This window comes from Bombus huntii, chromosome 3 (assembly GCF_024542735.1).
Source record: "Bombus huntii isolate Logan2020A chromosome 3, iyBomHunt1.1, whole genome shotgun sequence".
NCBI lineage: Eukaryota > Metazoa > Arthropoda > Insecta > Hymenoptera > Apidae > Bombus > Bombus huntii.
Genome location: NC_066240.1, coordinates 11,356,465 through 11,378,255, shown reverse-complemented (window position 1 = coordinate 11,378,255; position 21,791 = coordinate 11,356,465). Strand labels below are relative to the sequence as shown.

The 21,791-nt window shown below is 37.3% G+C and overlaps 2 long non-coding RNA genes across 5 annotated transcripts in view; one reads left to right on the top strand and one right to left on the bottom strand.

Moving 5' to 3' along the window:
* Positions 1–21,791, bottom strand: part of LOC126863685 (uncharacterized) — a 238,782-nt gene that overhangs the window by 205,473 nt on the left and 11,518 nt on the right. The gene's annotated exons all lie outside the window — the stretch shown is intronic.
* On the top strand, positions 12,402–20,931 carry LOC126863689 (uncharacterized). The gene is made up of 3 exons (XR_007688954.1): positions 12,402–12,834; positions 13,978–14,381; positions 14,851–20,931. It is a non-coding gene; the product is annotated as an uncharacterized LOC126863689 (long non-coding RNA).

The window sequence follows — 21,791 nt, the reverse complement described above, 5'->3', positions numbered from 1 at the left end:
GACATACCAAAAGGTTTACGAAACGATCAGAAACATGCGTTTACGATCTCGTCCTTGCCACGACGTCGGGAAAGGCGTTTTCCATCGAGAGGATGAAAGTTAACCGTAGGAAACGTAATCAGCAGATGACGATACGTGGTAGTCTACGACAAACATCAAACTAGAAGTTAGTCGAAGGTCGAAAAATTCGACCTTCGCCAATACTAGCCATTGCTACTTAAAAATGATCGTTCTAGAGACTCGCGGCATACACTTTAATATATGTACCACAAATATGTCCTTCGACCGTGTTCTTCCAACGTTCTATACACACACGTATTTACAATAGTTAGTTCAGGAAAGGATTCGAACACTTGCAGAAACCTACTGTAAATATTTTACCAAGGTATGTGTGTTGTACGAAATATTTTCAAATTTAATCAGCATTGTAACGAGTTTCATGATTATATCGTCACGATTATACTAGTAAAATTTGAAGCAAACGTAAGAATGTTTATATATCTGTAGAAGTTACAAGTTATTCACTGCAAACTTACGATATATTTAAAATAATGGTTAAGCATTTTATATTTTATGTAAAATATAGTATAAAGTATAGTAGTAAAATATAGTAACAGTAGGGGTATAACTCACTTTCAGTCTTCCTGTTACGCACTTAATCATCTACACACATATCCACCCTTATTTTACCCTTATTTATTTTACCATTACATAAGTATTGTCTATCATCTACATACCTGATTGCATATTAAATATTACATATGTCAAATGTACAAAATATTATTAAATAATATTTATTATTATAATATTTGAAACTTTATCAATATAATCGTAATAGTTGACTCTCATTACAATGTTAATGAAATTTCAAAATGTTATATAACACGTTATATACATAATAGCTGTTTGTGATAATTGTTCAATACTTTCGCAAGCCATTGTACATCACGTTCGTGCTGGTTCAATCACACGGATGGACACGAGTCCGTATCTGTATGCAAGATGTTCTTCGTTCATATAATACATATGTGCACGTGACCGTGATTGCATATTTGACTCTCGCGACTACAAACACGCGATCGACGTTTAATCGCGAGCTTTGTTCGATTAGCTGGGTCACTAAGCACTGATTCTTCCATACAATTGTTCTCCCGTTATAATTTACAGAGAATAAAGATTATGATCCTTCTCTCTTATTGGTTTTTCTATTAAATCGGATTATATCGATCGATGGATTATATTTAAATGCCCGATTCAATGTTGAAACATATTAATTTTTATCTCTGAATTTTTTTCTTATTAGTATCACCGGTATCAGTACAGGTTATATTTAAATGTCAGGTTTATTTGTCTGTCGTGTGTGCAAATAGGAAGCATCTCTGATAACCTTCGTTATCGAGTTTTATGCAGAATGCTCGCTCGTCAGATCAGTTTGCTTAATCGCTAAGATAGTTGAGAAATTGCGGATGTTTATGGAGTAGGAGTGCCTGACTAATCGAAAATAGATATTTTCCAGCGGTAATTGATACTACGACGCTCAAGTTTTGACAGAAAATGTGTAAGTAGCATGATTTTTTCACATCATAAGGAAAAGTCAAGTGTTTTGCTGCTAGTGACAAGCGATAACGGTGAATTCGTTTTACGCTGCGTCTAACTGAAATGTATAAATTAAAGTATCTAAATAAAGCTAACTAAACTTAAAATAACGGTTTCTTGATTGGCGTAAACGCCGCATTTAAATTCATTTCTTTAGCTTTATTCATAGAAATTTGCAGAAAATTGTATAATCTATCGATAACAACATTTCAATTCCGAATTTAAATAGACTTTAAATAGAAGCATCGCTGGGTATTTTACAGCAATAAAAGTAAAAATAAAAAGCACATCAATTTGCAACCTAACTATAATGTTGACTATCTCGTTGCAAATAAACGATCAAAGTCCATGACTGACCTTTCTCAGGGGGCGATATCATCCTGATAGGTGCAAAATAAAAGCTAATAGCCTGACAGGGGTGACCTCTCGGTGTCTTATCAAAACGAGTCAAGAAACCAATAATAGCTGACACGATAATTGCTAAAGTCGTTGTTAACAACGGTAACTAATTAAACATTGTTCTTGATGACTTGAGCAAGGCCAAATTTCGATATCGCCACTATCATTGTCTATCGTGTTTGCACAGCGTAAATGTATTTCGTCTAGCGAATAAACGCAGTCTATTTTCAATACAACCGAAAAATAAAAGAACTATAGGATTTTGATTTTGAGAACTGAACGTTGAATTTGTAAAATTGTAAAATAATTACGCAATTATATGGTAAACATTTCATTAATCTTTAAGAAAAAAGAATCAATCTCTTTAAGGAAAAAGAAAAAAATAAGAGGAAGAGTCTGTCTTATACTTCGACTCTAAAATCTTTAATCTTCTTCCCTACTTCTCTTCTTATTCGGCAAAACATAAAATATATCGCTCGAATAAAATGCGTTTCATTTTCACCGCTAAAACCTCTAGAGCCTCTTTCTTTCGACTAGATCGTAAATCTCTAATCGAACCTTCGAATATCGATATTTAAATTTTAATGAAGTATCGAAATTTTGAAGGACTCGAGATTAAACATTCAAGAAATTCGTCAAGATTTTCGCGAGTTCCTTCGAATCACGTTCGAATGGATTCCAATCCTCATAGTCTTGGAAAGCTTTGAATTGCTTCGAAGTTAAGATTCGTCGAAAGCCCATCACGGCGAACAAAATATTCCTCCACTGTCGTGTTCGTAGCCGCCGACAGGGGTCATTCCACGCTATTATCAGTAGTTCTTTTTAATTTCGCTTGAACGTCGTCAGGACGTTGGCCCCTGAGGAAGGTCAGGCTACGGCAACGCTGTTTGCCCTTCCAGCGGGGAAAACAAGCTAAGAGACAGCGATTTATCGGAAATTCCGAGTGCATGCTTCGAATCGTTCTGCTGGGATTCCTCGTTGCACGATCATCTTCGTGTTTGCTTCTAATTGCTCGCTCGAAGTTTGCAGATGATAGTCTTTCGTATGATATTGAGATTTAGAATGACGTGTGCTGCAACTTCGTTTGTCTCCAGAAATTAACAGACGAGACGTAGCAACGGATACTTTGGGAATATGCAACGGCGGTGTCTTCGGTGCTGATAGGAAAGTACGATCGTGTGATTAAGAGGAATGTTTGGTACAGGAATAGCGGAAGATAAGGCTATTTGAGTCAGAAGGATATCGCAGCCAAGGTAAATGATATGTAACGATTTTTCACAGTGCGATCTACATTTGAAAACAGATTATTTGGTTCGTGTTGCCTCGTGCTATATTAGTGGAGCGATAAACAGCGACATATAGTATATCATGTACCTGCAATAACAGCTCGACAGTCATAGTTTTTTACCGACATATAATTTTCAGTGAGAAAATAATTTATTGAACTAACGTCGATATTTTCAATTTGTAATTGTCATAATCAAGCTTCTTCGCGCTTAACGTAAAGCACATGATATATTCTCGTTCTTTCGTTGTTACGTCACAGACTAATGACGTTCTACGATCTACAACAAACTGGATTATTCTATGCAAAGTTGAAGACCGAGTTTTAAGATGTCGGAACTTAGACGATTCGAAATAACACGAGCTTACTGTACGTTGAGCATCTTTGACTCCTCCCGGTGAATAGCCTGTAGCGTATAGATTGGAAGCGATTTGAAATGTTTCAGATCCCATGGTTACAGAGTTGATCGTCAGAATTTGTCGCCGTCTTACGCAAACGGTTATCAATTTCGTTGGCGCGCGAGATGAACAGTCAAGGACGTGGACCTTGTTTGAATATGAATTGCGCCAATTAGGCTCACCTTTATTCCCGGCGCGTCTGTTTGTTAGCTGATTGGCCAGGATTGCACAGCAGTGTTCGCGCCCGCTTTAAGTCCCGACGTTCAATTCCAATCCGAGGTCAGGTCAGATCTTGAAGGGTGACCGAGATCGCTCGAATCACTTCACTCGCTGATAATTCAACACCGAGATAAAGCTTCTCTGATTCTCTGCTTCTTTTCATCTTCCTGCCGCCTGTTTGCTCCGCTCTACTCGGTCTCGGGTTTCTTGAACCCTCCTTCGCGATCAATAAGAGCAAATTCAATTGAGACCAACTCGAGACCATAGCACGTAACCAATGAGCAAAAATATCTTGCAATTTTGAGTTACGACTTTGAAGAATAGAGCTAAATGGTTACGAGATATACCATGAAGCTTGTGTCGCAACGTTCGTATCAGAAAGTGGGAAGGTACGGTTTCGGTTCTGCTTTCTTTTCGCTCCCAATCTTTCCATCTACCGTTTCGAAATTGAAGGAAATTCTAAATCCGATCAGTTTCTTTCTTTCTCTTCGATTTCAAATATTTAATAATCGCTTCGTAACAGCTTGTATGATATAACTTTACTCGAAAGATAAAAGAAAAGAAAACGGTGGAAACGTCAACCAATTCAGCGTATTCCGAAAAATGGAAAAATACTAGACAAAACGATTTTAACGAAGAAAAGTCGGTTAAAACTTTGAACCTCTCTTAGACTTGTCGACGACCTTTATACTATTTTTCGACATTCCACGAGTTTCGACAAATTATTTACTTGTAGTTGCAAATGTAAACTAACAAAATAATCCGCTGTCTTATTTTCCTCGTTGCTCATCGCGATAACGGCGACGGGAAGGTAATCACGTGACTTCCGGAGCGGTTGTATTTACTCAGGGAACAAATGTTGTCGACGAATGTTTCATGGTGGCCGCAATGTCCTGTTTCACATTTCAACAACGACCGTGCCGCATTAAGATGTATCCGCGATGGGAACGACAATCGCGTTTTCGAAAAACCGCAACTTCCTTCGAGTGTAGTCAAATCAAGGGTACGATATCTTCCTTGTTGCGACTCGTGAAAGAAGAATTTCTTGCGGAATTATAGTGGACGCAAAGGGTATTCGCACGTATCTCTTATTTTGCGACGATACGTTTTTTTAGCTGATTCTTTATATCTCATTTTCAAAGTAACTATTGCAATATCGTATCAAAGGCGAAGAAGAAGCATCGGTGAGAAAAAGAGAACGGATGTCTCGAAACGAGCAAACATTCAACCATTCCATGAAGCCGGTTACGTAACGAAATTGAAGCTTCGACACTTTTCGCGTGTAAATATTAAACATGTTTCCAGCAAACGTATCTCCATTATCTCACACGATCGAAGCTGATCTTTCGTGTTTGTGTTACCGCGTGAGGATCAAGCTTCATTCAAGGATTTTAAATAGAGTCTTCGTAGTTACTTCTGTACTGGTGTTCTCGTCGTATTTCTTTTTTTCTTTTCTATGTAAATAAAAAACAAGCTCGTAATTTGCATAGACTCGTCAAAGTATCGAGGTCTTTCCGCGAAGGTCTTCGAATAGCAAGCAGATTGCGAACATTTATATAAGATTTAGATTTCGATAAACGCAAATTAAAGAACAAATGAGAAATAAATAAGAAATAAACGGGATATGAATGAAAATTTTACATCGAGTACGCTGTATACGCATATTTTACGTACACTTAACGAACACTCTTACTCCAGAATTAACTTAATTTACCTTGTAATTATTCATGAAAATAAACAGTTTCAGAGATGCATTTTTCAATTGTATATTTTAGAACAAGATAGAGATCAAACTTTCGATAATCGATTGAATTTACAAGTAGTCGTTTGCTTATTGCATTTTCTACAAGTTTACGTTTTATGATAATAAACAATAATGATCGTTTGACATATACAGGGTGGTTGGTAACTGGTGGTACAAGCGTAAAGGGGGCGATTCTACGCGAAAAAAGAAGTCGAAAATATAGAATAAAAATTTGTTTTTAATTTTTTTTTTTGTTTAATTTTTAAAACCACCCTGTATATATAAACTGTAAAAAATGTTGTCTTTTAGCACCTATGTTGAAATCGGGTTAATTCCATATTACGTATGGTTACCTTACACGCGTATTGCATATTTGCGTTTCAATAAATTCACTAATGGCATCTCGACCTCCAAACGATTAATATAGCTGAACCAACTTGAATGACAATTCTATTTGCAAACACTAAATGTATCATTGTATTCATACTATAGTTAACCCCATTTATCTGCAGATATATGGTAATTAATAAATCGTATGGCTAAAAATAGTGTTTAACGATCCTGATCGCTGGTACCAAGTATAATGGCTTTCTTTCACGTTCACATCGACCCTGAAAGTTTGTAATGCGACACAGGACGTTGCGGCTGATAGATACCTTCCTTTTACCAGCATTTCCGTCTAGACGAGTCACTTAAGACTTCCTTAAAGCTCGTGATTCTAACGTCATAAACAATCAATCATTAATATATCCTTGACACTTTGGTGTCATAAAACTACTATATGCTATGCTTGTATCGATCGTCCTTGTTTTTATCAAACTGTTGCGTTCCTCTATCTTTTCTCTCTCTTGTCTTTTTGTTCTAGCTTCTGTCGCATCTTTCGCCGTTTATAATTTTTTTAACAATTTTTATTTTCATAACAACGTTAAGCTTCACAGGCTATCAAATTCGTTTATCCAATACTTTCTTTTTTTTTCCCCTTTTTCTTTTTTACGAGAACGTATAACATCTCGCGTTACGTTTTACGAGCTCCAGGAATATTGGATAAAATATCGAACAACGAAGAACACCATCATTTTTCCAATCCTGTGACTTCGAATGGTAAATGTCACACGGGAAATCCATCATGAAGCAAACTATCGAGCAAATATTTTTCGATTGAGATAAAAAGAATGTGACGTGACAAAGGTCAGCTTGATTGTCAGCTGGAGGTCCGTTATAGCAAACTGCATACAATGCGAAGTACAATTCCAAGATATCGATCGTGTCATTCTCTATGCTGTGTCCTTCGAGATGTAGATGGAGATAAACATTACTGAAATATCCTCGACACAGCTATTTTATCGTACTCCTACCTTTTCTTCAACGGTCCTACGTAGCACATACGCGTGCTTATTCTTTCCTTCTTTTCGTTACATTGTATAAATTCCGTTTTCAAGACGAAGGGCCATTATTAATAAATATAACTTGTTCCTTCTTCGCCGTGATTAACGTTTTTGGCGATTTCAGTTACGTTAATATCGATTCTTGGCTCGGAGACCAAGTTTATGTTTATAATGAGAAATAATCAAAGGAGAATTGCATTTCTCTATATTGCGTTTCAAAGGAACCAGGATGTTGATATTTTAAGAAAATTTGCCATTTCTAAGCTAACAAAATGCTGTCTGGAAGATCCTTGAAAAATCGAAATCCACTGTATGAAATTTGAAATAACGCAAAGATAATTCCAACATATTAGAATACGAGAATTATTTTGTGAATAAAAGGAATCATTTCAGAGAGAAAGGCTTTTATTCGAACGGATAGGGGAATTATGATAAAAGTTTCTCGAATGACAAGGCGCCAAACTATGACAATGAGATGAGGCGAAATGGAATACGAAACGAAAGCAACGTGGAACAATCGCGAATGAATAATTAACTTGTACCGTCATTGAGGAAAACGGACAGAACTTCAAGGACGATGAAGGACACCTCTCACGCAGGTGAGAGGATAGCGGTACTCCTGATACGTCATAACGACCTCCTGATTCCTCAATCTATATTTTTTTTTCTCTCGCAAAGAACTAGAACTAACACACCTTTTGAATGCCACTTTTGTTCCTGCTTACGAAGATCGAACGAAAGGATCATAGCCGATAGAAGGCTCGTAGTTTACGACGATGGCGATTTAAAACGATGCTTTTTGTAAAAGTATGCGAACAGTTCTCGTATACTTTTTTACAGTGCTTACAATACCTGGCTCTGTGTAGGGTCCTTGAAAGAAATTGAAAAATGATCGCTCGTGTCTGTTAATTGATTCGCGTAATCGAGCTGAACGTTTACTCATACGATGGTAATTAATCAAATTAGATGATTCACGGAATTATGTTCGATTACAAAACGTGTGGTAAAATTAATAACAGTCAGTTACATCTGTTTTCGAAAAAACATCTAATAATTCTTGTCCAACTAAATACAGAATATGTTAGGGTAAGTAAAGGTTCGATGGCACTTACTAAGACGTTTAAATTCATACTGCACGTCAATCTCTATCTACACCTTTATTTATCTAACGACAATTTCGATATACGTTATTTCCAAATTTCTCCGATATAATCGCGGTAGTCATGTTTCATTACGGTGCTAATGAAATTTCAAAATGTTTCATACAGAGTTTTCTATGATGAACGTTCGATTACTCTCATGAGTCCACTGTATGTTCCAGACGAAAAACAAGAGGAATTGATTGGGTGAAATGTAACGAAATGAGCGTTTCATCTGAAAAGCGAGCAATCGCTTCGGAAGAATGCAGCCGTGAACGCACCGGCTTCGAATCGCTGGAAGGTCGTTGCACAAAGGCTGCATTGGCTCATTCACGCGTGCAACAGCATAACGGATCCCGCGAGAATATTTATGCGATCCGACAATCGGGATTACGTAACGAATGAGTAGAGAACTGGAATAGCGGGAACTGGTCCCCGTGCGATAATTGCGCGCCGCTTTAATCGGTCGACGCACGCGTCCTTCGGGCAAAAGCCGACTCACACAGAAACCGGGAACGATCCTTGCCGATGGCGTGCTTCTGCACACATACCGAAGGTATAACGATAAAGACGTTTGACGGCCGTCCGCCTTTTCGAGTATTAGATTGATAATGATTTCTTCGAGGAGTCAGATAGTGTTAATAGATATCAATTACAGGTATGCACACTAACACACAGTATGAAAGTATCTGAACGTATCGTGTATTTCATAAGTGTTACAACTCGAAATACTACTAGTCCTGTGTCAGAAGAATATCAGAACCGTGAAACGGTGATTTCAGGGAGTTTGTTTAATGCTACTATCGAATCCAATCTTGCGAAAGTGCTTACTTTTTTCTCTGTGATCGTAGCTATATACAGGGTGGTTGGTAACTGGCGGTACAAGCGGAAAGGGACTGATTCTACGCGAAAAAAGAAGTCGAAAATATAGAATAAACATTTTTCGTTCGAGGCCTTGTTTTCGAGAAAATCGACTTTGAATTTTCGCTCGGTACGCGTGCGATACGTTATAACGGATCTCGCTGTAGATCGTTGTCTCGATGGAAAAATGAAAAAAAAAATTTTTTATTCTATATTTTCGACTTCTTTTTTCGCGTAGAATCACCCCCTTTCCACTTGTATCACCAGTTACCAACCACCCTGTATATATAGTATACATGTGTTACCAACAAGCTTCCAATGTCGTCGTACATATTTGGGTAAATAAGAGAAATTATCAAGTGAAAATATTCCCTTTATCCATCTAATAGTACCTACATAATTTCAAAATGCAAGAAACTCTACGACGTATCTACGTGATAAAAATGAATTTCGATTGTCGCTCATTATCGGAGGAAGATTGAGAAGGCCATTGAATAGAACTTAATCGTTTCTATTATTAATTTACAAAAATCACTAACGCACCAGTATCTGATTTTTTCAGGCCAATTGACACACCTGCAGATACTGTTATCTATCGGTGGATGATGCACGAAAATCGATAAGAAACAACACCTGGTTGAGGAACACCGAAGTACGTATCTATCTACAAACAAGCTCGTAAATAATCCTTCTAATTAAGATATCCATCGAAAGGATTGGCTTTTCCTTCGTGTAAATGAATATTTATCGTGCGTAAACAATAAAGCAAATGGAAACGATTCGCGATCGGTTTCCACGTTGAGATTTGGCTCGTTCTTACACGTACTTACCACACCTGTCTATTTACCTGTAACAATCGCCTTAATAACATCGCCATGGACGGATCGTCGTGCGTAAAGTCGGGGATTCATCGGAAAGCTAAACTAAGCTATGCTATGCTAAGCTTAAAAGTGTTCGCTTCAATGCACACAATACGAAACTGTTTCCGTAGGAAACGGCACTAAGCGTGGCTAATATCGTGCGTATCCATCCTCATCATCGTCTAAACCGTGCAAAACGTGCGGCATTGTACGTGACAAAAGGCCTCGTAGGACCTTCGGCCTATACAAACGAGCAGATGTCCTCCGACAACGCAAATTGTCTTCGTCCTAGTTCGCCGTGCGACACGCTGAGAACTTAGCTAACTCGTTCATTAGACCGCGTCAATTTCAATTCGAATTGTCGAGATAGATTTAACTGCGGTGACGATAGATCAGGAGATTTGCTAAGGATTTTACAAAATTTTCGCAAGACACAGTGGACCGATTCGTTTCAAATATTTCAACGACTTTTTTGCAACTTTAAATTGCCAAATTTTTATTGTCATCGACGAAAGACGACGACGATGTACCTATTCCACCAGACAATAAAACAGATCTATCATTTTCATGGGATAAAACAACGGCGGAAACGTTGGAAATACCGAAACAGTGAAATTGTCAGACAGTGAAAGTTTCCTGGAGTCCGATGTTCTGCGAACAACCATCATTTACCGGGCGGTACAGCCCCGGAGAGTACGCCATGGAGGGACGATGACGTGTGGTCACTCGACCCTGACTTTATTTATGTTTCCCCATAGCGTTAAAGGCAGTTACACACGTGCTACGAAGGCCTCGCTCGCGACTCCTTTGTCTACGCATTTCGTTCAACGGCTCGAGTCGTAGCCTTGTCGCCATTATACATACATCCGTATAGCATTGCTACTCTGTTTCGTTCCAATACGAGATGCGAATGTGCTTTGTTCCTTCAGATCGACTACTCAAACGCTGCTTCTCCTCATGAATGTTTTCTTTCTCGATCAAATATGTACTCGGATAAATACAACGAAACATTTACCGATCTAATCCTCTCGTGTTCGAAATTGCACTTTATCTTTCCATGTACATTGTACTTCAGTCAGTTATTGATTCAATAAACGATGAACGTATTTGTTCTCGGTAAAATTGCTTTGAAATTTGTGTTATATTTTCTTTGGAATATCATCTCACAAAATGAATTTCTGCTATCAGTAATTAATAAAAAAAAAAAAAACAATTTTTCTCGCACACTAAAAGACAGTTTATGACATTTAGAATCGTTTGGAGGAAAATTCCTCGAATTACGGACTTGTTTTTGAGAATTTGCATTTCCTGCTTCGTTTAAAGCAAATTCAACAATTTATGCATGTGACCTATACTATGTGACACGAATAACGATCTATAAATCGACCTATAAATATCGGTTGTTGCCGATATATAGTAACGATCCTATAATTAGTTCGAACGACGTATATACATTTTGGTTTCAACAAAAATAAAACGACATGCAAAGAAGGATATGATATAACCAAGTGAAAAAATTATTACCTCCAGGCGATTGACAATCCGAGTGATAAAGTTAGCTCGTCTGGCTTGGTTTAACAGGTTAAAGAGTGGTTCGCGAACCGCGATATGCCAAGTACATGGATCTGTCCTCATTGACGAGCGAATTGAAGCGCATGAGGACAGCCAGCTATCGGTTGACATCCAGTCGAACGCACATGCATAATGTGTTCCATTGAACGTAATCAACTAGGAAACGCTTCGGTAAGCCTTGAAAACCGACCTTGACTCGCGTAGGAAAGACGTTTAATGTATGGATGATCTCACGCGTATACGCCTCGTGCAAACGTACCATGAGCGTTTACCAGAAGCTCGTGTCACTGTGGGAACCGTATGAATATGGATAGTCTCGAGTCACCAGACGAAAGTGCATTCGTCTAAAGAAGTGTTTATTAGCTTGTTTTTTACATAGAGAATATTCTAATAAGAGCGATACCATTGGGAAGGGGATGATTTCTTATGCAATCATAAGTTAAAATTGCAAAACGAAGCTTTCGCGTTTCAACACTTCGTTCTTGAGAAAGAAGGTTCTAGGAATTCATTAAATACTTACGCGTGTACATACTAATTGTACGTTTCGAGCGAATAAGATAATGTTAATGACAAGAAGCGACTCGTGTCGTTACATATACAAATACAAAATTATGCGATCAACAAAGATATTTGCACAGACATCGTACGTGATGGCATATCTTCTAGCATTTTGTGCAAATTTATCATTTTTTAAACACGATTTTTTACTTAATTTTTGTTTGCGCGATATTATTGCTTCGATAGGAAGATTTTATAAGGAAATCTGATTTCTATCGACGCTTGTATTCATCATACGGATGAATCCGTTAAATTGAAACTTATTAATTTTCAATGTTCACTGTGTATCGAGTAAAGTTAATAAATTCTTTATTTATTTTTACACGAAGAATCATCTTCTTGTGGATTGTACCAGCGTCCTGGCACATCCTGTATATTTCAGTCACGATAACCGATGGATATTAAAGCGGCGTTCAATTATAGCTGTGACTCGATGTATTGGATACGCATTGTTTAAACGAGTTCCCTAATAAACTACTTCCTCTATGACTTTCGTGCTTTCCTCTTACGACACGAACGAACCACGGTCGACCTCCGCGACAATGGAATGTCGCTTGTGATCCCTGACGTCACGGTATCTTTGCGTTTGTCATCCCGCTGAAAATACCAGCTTACGCGACACACTCTTATTCTCCGATGGGATCGGTATGTGTATTTCTGCTGTGTCCGTGCTTCGAATTCGAATCTCCTTTAAATACATCTCTTCGTTAATTGTGAACACCAGTAGGATACCGGGAAAAATAAATCGCTACTTCGGCATGTGTCTTCTTTTACACAAAGAAATTACGCATAATCGAGGAACGCATGGGAAAAGCGCGGTAAATCTGTCATTGTTGACCCTTCGATCTTTATATTATTCGGTAATTAAAACCTAGTACTCTCGTTGTATACTCGTTGATTACGAGGTAATGTCATTCTTCTGTATCTTTCTGTGTTGTCTGAACGTTTCGACATTTCTTTACGAGAATTGTTATTTCTGGGAAATTCGATCAACGTAAGATTCAATGAGGAAAAAATGTAGTGGACATGTTCGATTTAGTGCTCGAATAAAGGAAAAGTAACATTTTATGAAGTATCGCAAAAAATTTGTTTCTAACTGCTGTTCCGCGTTCAAAATAGTAGACTCTTTAGCGATTGATCGTAAATCCACGAGGTTTCGTGAAAAATCAAGACTATATTCGATTTGATAAAGATATTTATATACAGGATGGTTGGTAACTGGTGGTACAAGCGGAAAGGGGGTGATTCTACGCGAAAAAAGAAGTCGAAAATATAGTATAAACATTTTTCGTTTGGTTCGTATTTTTTTAACTTTTTAAATTTTCAAATTTTTAAATTTTTAAATTTTTAGATTTTTAAATTTTTAAATTTTTAAATTTTTAAATTTTTAAATGTTTAAATTTTTAAATGTTTAAATTTTTAAATTTCCAAATTTTTAAATTTTTAAATTTTTAAATTTTTAAACTTTTATTCTATATTTTCGACTTCTTTTTTCGCGTAGAATCACCCCCTTTCCGCTCGTACCACCAGTTACCAACCACCCTGTATATGTAAATAGAAAGATAGTTCCGATAATGAAAAATTATAAAGTTGACGATGTATCGAGTTTTGAAAAACGGGAAACGTGACCTGTTATGTTCTTCCGCTGTGATCTACAATTACGAAATTATTAACTGAAATAGTTTCCTCAATTTGATCAAAACGTCATACTAATTTCATCATTAACGATAACTCTTTTGACCTGCGCTAAAAACGAAACTGCATCTTCTTATTAAACGCGAAATAATATGCAAACGGTATATCAAAACAGAAAGCGGCGCGACAGAAGCTGATTTCGAATAACGAGGACAAAGCTTTCTCTGTTCTCTATCGTTCTACTAGGAAGTCGTTGGAACAGATTTATCTCCGTCGTTTCTCGAAAGTAATAATAAGTCGCTGGGACACTGATTACCGCGTTACAGCGACTGGACAAAAGCTTTCTTCCCGCCTCGCCTACGCACGGGGGATTTCACCGGTTAAAAGAAGAGAAGGTGAGGAAGAAAGATGATGAGGCGAAGAAGAGGGAGGAGAGCAGGTCTACGCGTTCACTTTCTCGTTTGATGGGGCGAACTGTGTCGCCTGAAAACCGGGTCGTCGGAAATATCGCAGAGAAAGTGAGAGTACGATCGACGAACCTCCCGTGATCGTGATGCAGCTGTTACTTAAACGATCCTGTGGATCGCGATCTACCGCGACTTTTCACTCGAGGAATATCGGCCAGAGGGCAGCACCTGTTGAACCAATTTTATTGGAACAAGAATCGAACTGCGATCTTCTCTTTTCTCAACGAGCAATTTAAATCTTCGTGAAGAGATTATCGAACGTTGTACGTAAGAAAGATAAATTATTTTCTTAACTGTTGGATTAGAATTTTTTTACGAATTAATACTATAGGTTTGGTAAATAAAATAGTAAATGATTAGCTGAATATGGCACCTTCTGATCAATAAAATATATAAATGATAATAATAATAATAAAAAGATGACACAGCTGCAGTAACTGCTGTCTGGTTTCGCGCATACCAGATCTACTTGAACAAACGAATACGTAGACTAAAGTGTAAGATCAGAGTGGCTGCGTAGCATGTTTCAATTGTCGCTATAATTGTCGTCCGCTACAAATCTCGTTTCCCGTTTTGTAGAAATGTTCGAAACAGTCAACTCGAGTCTGGTTAAACTTTCTCTTTCTCTGTTATTAATAGTAATACTCATCCGTAAAGAGAAATATTAGTTAATATCATGCTTTGAGACATTTATTGCTTAATAGTAGTAATAATACTTGGCAATAATTCTAGTTTCAGGAATGGGAAAAAATGTAAGCAAAGAACTGGAAGGAAAGTGTGAAGAAGTAAATGCTGCGCAACGCTACGTAAATTGCAGTTACGGAACCTAGTTTCAAAGTTTAAACTGCGTGGAATGAATTTATAGGAAGTAGTTAAGGATAATGGGTCGACCAGTACGTTCGAAAGAGAAATAATCAAATAAAATTAGAGTAGCAACTTCTAAACGAAATCTACAGACTCGAAGCAACAGCAACGAAATCTTACGACAGGAAACTTCTCCGTATGATTATCCAACTCTGTTCAAACACCGATATCAACAATTTCCAATCCTCGCGCGCATCATTTTTTGACAATTATCTAATTACTACTACACTCGTCTATACATTTACGAAAAAATTAAATGTACAAAAATGTAAAGAATCTTTGTCATAAACATAGCACAAATAATACACGGATTTCACGTCGAACTTAAAAAAATATTCCTATCATCGCGTTTCTCTATTTTCCAATTTATAAACTTGATCGATACTACTCTTCTCAGTGACTCGTATATTAATCCGAAATCTAGTTCACAGGAGCATAATTTCAAAAACAAACGCAGTTCGCTGTTTCGAAACATCGACGAATCAGAAAGTTCTACATTCGCCAGAGTACACATACACGCGTATGTATATCATCGGCGAAAGCGAACAACCGAGCAATCAACGAGGAATTTCAATAACGTATCATTCCATGAGCTTTCACACGAACGAATACGAAGCCAGTCGGGTACATGTCGCCTTCGACTTTCGATTTAACCGGTCGCGTCCCCGCGTGGTCCATTTTGCCCGTAGAAAGACGACCAACAGCCTCCGCTTGTACCGCGTAACTCATGACCTATTCACCCACTTTGAGTTTAGCTTATTCCCCATTGTCCACGGGCAGACAATGAATCCGTAGGAATTCTTCTCGTACGTCTCCCTCGACATTCTACTTTCGTCGAATAGAAACAAGGTCGGCTGTTTTCCCGCCTTTGGCGAGCATCAAATCCCATTCGCGTGCAACGAACGCTCGCGTGTTTAACTAGCTGCGATGCTGCTCCACATTAGAAAGTGAATTGAACTTGCTCTGGCAGAATGACAAATGTGCTCATCCACGTTTTACCACGGCTTCTGCTTGAGGATTTAGAAATATTTAACGGTTAACAAGCAATGTTAACGTTAACAGTAGTACTTGTACAGAGCAAAAAGGTCGAAGAAAGAAATCTCACGGTATTTTTTTAATCCGTTAATCCTTGAACGTATTAATCTCTTTATTTACGAATTTCCAATCTTTTAGCGTTACGTTTCATTTCCATTATACATTTTTTTTTTATTTAGTTGTTTACATTCGCGATTTGTCCGATTTGAACATTTGGTAGAATTCCATTATAAATAGATCGTATTTGCGTTTACAACGATTAGAATCGACCTGAATGAAATTGATTTATCTTTGTTGACTATTAATTCTGTGATTGTAGAAGTTGGTGATTAAGAGATCCCCTTTTCGCTTCTATCAAATAAATATTTTTTCTATTTATAAAACATACTGACAGAATTTATCTAGGGCGCCTCGTTATCTACTCCGACGCAAAGATAAAGAAATATTGATTTTCAAATCTTAACAGATTATTAGTTCTATTCATAGGAACCGTGTATGTATATAATTTTGTTCTGTATAAGTAAACCTTGAAAATGAAGATATTGGAGAGAGGCAATAATCTCGATACTAAATTTTGATTGAAAGACGGTACTCGAAAAGGCGAAAGTTTGTTCGATAAACGGTAGATAGAATCGCATAGGACGAGTAACAAGTCTTCTGCTATAAATACGTTTCGTGTGAGACGTAGAAGCTGGCTGACCTTTAACCTCGAAAGGCAGACGGCCTGAAAGTTGAGTTCTATAGAACCCGTGCGAGCAGACAGTACGGTAGCATATATTTTGGAGTCATGACCTACTTAATCGTCCAAAGTGTGTTGCCACGTCCCTATTCGATCCCTTTTCGAAGGCCATGAACCGCCAGAATAATACACACATACGATACCGATCCGAATAACACATGATACGCGTGCCACATTCGTCGCTTCCTGACACCATCGGCTTAGCATAATGTCGCTCTGCCTTTGTTTCCATTTGGAATCTAATCGCACAACACGATAGCGATTCGGCGAATAACAGACAAAGCTGAGTAAACCTACTTTGAGAGGATTTGGATATTAGAAAGTTAAGAAGGAAGTAGTTGCTTGATGGAAGAAATTCGAATTCGAAGAGAAATTTTGAAACTTCTCTTTAATCGTAATGTGAATTTTCTAGAAATTGATTTGAATTTTTAAATATCTATTTGATCTTTTCGTATATAAATTATTCCAGACTTTGTATTTCAATTATATAATTATCATTTGATCATTTCTAATTCTATTATTCTTTAGATTATTATTCCTTAGGAGTTCTATAATTCTATATTTCTTCCGTAACGAAATTTCCTCTGTATCTGCCTATTGTTGCAATTTCGCCCCTAACAGAAATATTTAAAATTAGTAAAATTCATAAGAAGATAGTTTCTAATAATTTCTCACTGTACTAAGATCTCTTGCTTTCTTTCTCGCTCGACGATATTCGTCGATAATCTCTCACATACGTTATATTGAGATCCCTTAGATTATTTTCTACATTATCATTTATTTACGAACCTAGTAATATTTAGTATTCAATTTAGTGAATTTTTTCCAGTCCTTTAACAAATAAAATTCGTAAAAATAAAAGAAAGTAAAAGGAGAAATACGTAGGTTCTTCCCACGGACGATTACTTTCTTTCTCATATGCTGAATTCTAGAGCCACGCGCAACAATTTCTCGGTCTGTGACCGTAACGATGGTAGAGAACGTTAAAACTATATCTAAAAGCAGCAACATCTGTCGCAGTGACGCCAGGACATCAGGTCGCCAGAACGGAATTTTATGATCGAGCCTTCACCATCGGTAAAACCGTCAGTTTTGAGAAAGAAAAGAAGTGAGATCGTGTCGGCACACGACAGAGAGGTACGCGTTCTTGTAAAACGATCAAGAGGAACGCAGAGGCGTCTTCCGGTTTTACAAGGTCGCCTGCGAGCGTGGCCCTCGCGTGTCTACTCGTGCCTCCTCGAGCTCGTCGTTTACAAGTTTATGTATTTGCAAGTATCGACGCAGACCTGTATTGCCTGTCATAATTGCGACTGTCTGTCAAGTATATTTGATTTTATGATTGTACCTAGAGTTAACAAGTTCGAACGGTTCCGAAAAATATGTCAACAGACGTTCAGACGATTCTACCATTTTATTCCTAGCGTCATTGAGAATCTTCATGGCTAGTTAAGTAAGTTACTTGAAGGCTGATGTTGAATAATAGGACCAGAATTATTTTAATCTCCGAATGCCAATGTTAGTTACTTGACAAACGATCGTAGTTTGCATTAAAATTCTTAATTTGAAGTTGCGCAACAAACGAAATTTCGCTCCGTTCGTTTAAAGCTTTATTTTTGTTGGAGAATATTACAAAAGTGTTGCTCGATGAAATGTTAAGTGTTGGTTAAGAAATATTCCAAAATTTATTCGCACCTTTTTAACATTAACTTTATACCTTCGATGTTATAACTTCTTCTCTCTAACATTTTTCGGACAAAGAACAGCAAGTACATCCTATACGTACATTACAAACTCTTTATCTCAACGATACAATAAGATTACCCTTTGGTCAGAGATTCCTAACAAACTGCTCTATCCATTAAAAAGAAATCACAAGAGAATAGGTTAAACTGTGACATGAAAGAAACTTGTAGAATCCAATAACATAAATCACAAGCACCGTTAATATTCGCCCAATAAAATACGTTTGAAAAAACTCGTAAAGGCAACTTAAAAACGTCCTTGAATGGAAGATGACGATGTCAAAGCTCAAACAACGAGAGGACAAAGGAAATTTCTTCATCGTGGCTCTTCGTATCCCTTACTATTTAGCAGTTCACGCAACCTCTTCAAACATCCCGTATACGTACAAAACGAACATTCTTCACGACATCGTACACTAATCGTTTTCAATGTCATTCATCGGAGTGGAAGGGAAATTTCGATCGTCGAAAGGCTGGCATCCTTCCGTCCAACGAATTCACGAGGTCGTCGAGCGAGGACGAAGGGACAACGGGGCTTCGCTTTGTTTCCTGACCGACCCAGAAACCCGATTCATCCTTCCTCTCAGTTCCCTTTTCTCTCTCTCTCTCTCTCTCTCTCCTCTCTACCGATCTACTATCGTAGGTGCGCGCACGAGTCGTTTCGCGGAGGCCTCGTTAGTGAAAGTTACCCGCGTTAGTGGGGGAGAAAGTGAAAGCCGTTTCCGGGATAAGTAGTCGCGGTCGTCGTTGAAATTATATCAACGAGGCGGACTGATATTAATGGCTACCCGATTACACGCGATTCGCCGTCATCTGTATCGCGTATTTACGACGAACTGATAATAACGCGGCCATTAATGTACCATACCATCGCATCGTATCGCTATTTAACGATGTTGTTACGACCGAATAAAGTAAAATGATATTACATAGCGCGGTGTGTATTTACATAGAGTAATTGACGGAAGTGCTGGAATATTTATAGAAACCTTTTACGAATATGTTACGGGTGTTGTATGAAACATTTTAAGCACGAAGGGAATTTCCTTTTTCTTTCTTTTTTTCTATTGGTTAAAAAGAAGATCAGCCTGCAGAAAATGTACGTAGAAATTACAATACATTTATCGCAGACATATATTTAATAAAAGAATAGAATACGTATAGAACGTTCGAAGATGGTATCCCACTGGGGGTAGCCATCCACATGTTATAATACTATATCACTAAGCTATAATATTTTACCAAATGTCCTACTGGACAAATTGTAAAATGCAAATAAATAAATAAAAAAAAAATAAAAAAAAAACGTATAGAACGAATAAATGTTAAATATGGCCCCACCGAATACTGACATTTATTATGTATTTAAGTAATCGATTATCGAAATACTTTTGTCATCTATGCGAAATATATACTTGCACTGAATATGGTAGCTTATAATTCTTATATGTATATTTCCAGACCTGTTTGAAACTCTACCGACATAGTCATAACAGTCGAGTATCATTATAATGCTAATGAAACTTCAAGATGTTTTATATAACACATTGAACATATGCATCATACATATATAGAAGTTTTTTATCGTACGTGTTTAAATCTTTCATGAGCCAGAATAGTGATATTTAGAACTATGTTTTGAAGCGCTGACTATTGCTATAATAATATCTCTCTGAATATGGATAGAAATATTACTATTAATATTGCTATTTATATGATCGACACGTGGAATCGCAATTGCTGATTGTCAATTTAATGAACGACATACCTAATTAACCGAAGATAAATTATCGCCTAAAGTGATACGTTCGCGCGAAAACTACGATTACAATCATTAATACCTGTCTGCCCTTTCGACGTCTAATGCCTTTTTCTCTCGTGTGATTACGTACATTCATTTCAACGATGCAACAGTCATTAAACAAGTTTACAGCCTGTACTGTCACACTTTCTATCGTAATTGCTTCATCGAGTATCAGAAAGATTTATTGTCCCGTGATGCATATATATTGTTTTCGAAATAGAACAAATCATGATAATCGAATCTCATTACAATGCTAATGAAATCTCAAAATGTCTCGTATAACATTGATAATATATTTATAAAAGATATTTAAAAGTGGACGCATACTTGCGCGAGCCTGTGCATATATTATATTATTATTATGTTAGTATTATATTAATCAATTAAGATCGTAGTGTGAGAATGGCATTAGGCGCGTTAATCAAAATTTTCCAAATATCAGAACCGTTGAACTTCATCGTAACTCTTTCATGGTCAGCTATGTCTTTTAAATTAATTCGGATAGTACAGAGAAACACGAGCTGACATTAATCAACATTTTTTAAATATCAACGCCACCGAATGTTCTCACAAATATCCCACGATAAATTTCCGAGATTACCTCGACCCGTACATGAAAAGAAAGAGTACGACGAAAGTAGGAATAAACGTTAACTTTATCCTGTTAATAACGTTAGAATTATGTAATTAATAGATAAATAAGTTATAGAGTTAGAATGTTATTCTGTTTTCTTTGATAATCAATTCATACTCGCTAAATTTCCTAAATAATTTGGAAAAATTAAATAATCAAATAATCTAAATGATTGAAAGAATTCGAGGCTCGAATTTGAGCCGATGTTTCAGAACAGAAATTGCCTCGATGTTTTTAATAAATCACTTCATGACCGAATGTTATTAGATTACAATGCACGAAATGAAATTACAGGATTTTCTTATCTACCAGATATCTAGCGAAACATTAAGATATAATTCCTATTAAATGTAACACACCAAAAAAAAAAAAAAGAATTAAAAAAACTCAAATAGTAGCAACTGTGTAAATCAGGGCCGTGAAAGCTTAAAATCGTCGAATGCAAACAGACCAAAAAGAGAAGTAACGCGATGGAAGAGTGACCGGTTGCGAAATCTGGCAAACGAAACACGGCGTGTAAAAGTAAGAAGGAAAAAGGCGTTCCGTTTTTTCCTTTCTGTATCGATTCCCCCCTTTCACGAAACGCGAACACACGAAGAGAGCGCGGCGTGGTCCTCGATCTCGAAAAGGGAAAAGGAACTCGGAAAGTGGAACACGGCCAATGGCCCGATGACCTCCTGACACACATTTCACCGCTCAACGAAAGTGAAAAGAATCGACCGTTTTACGACCCGTTGGTCGGATTTATGGCTGCGGGTACCTGACGAACTGTATTTCTTTCAATTACGTCGATGCCTTCCTCCGGTCAGCATAAAACGGCCAATTTTTCTGCCCGCGGCAAACACACCTTCGAAA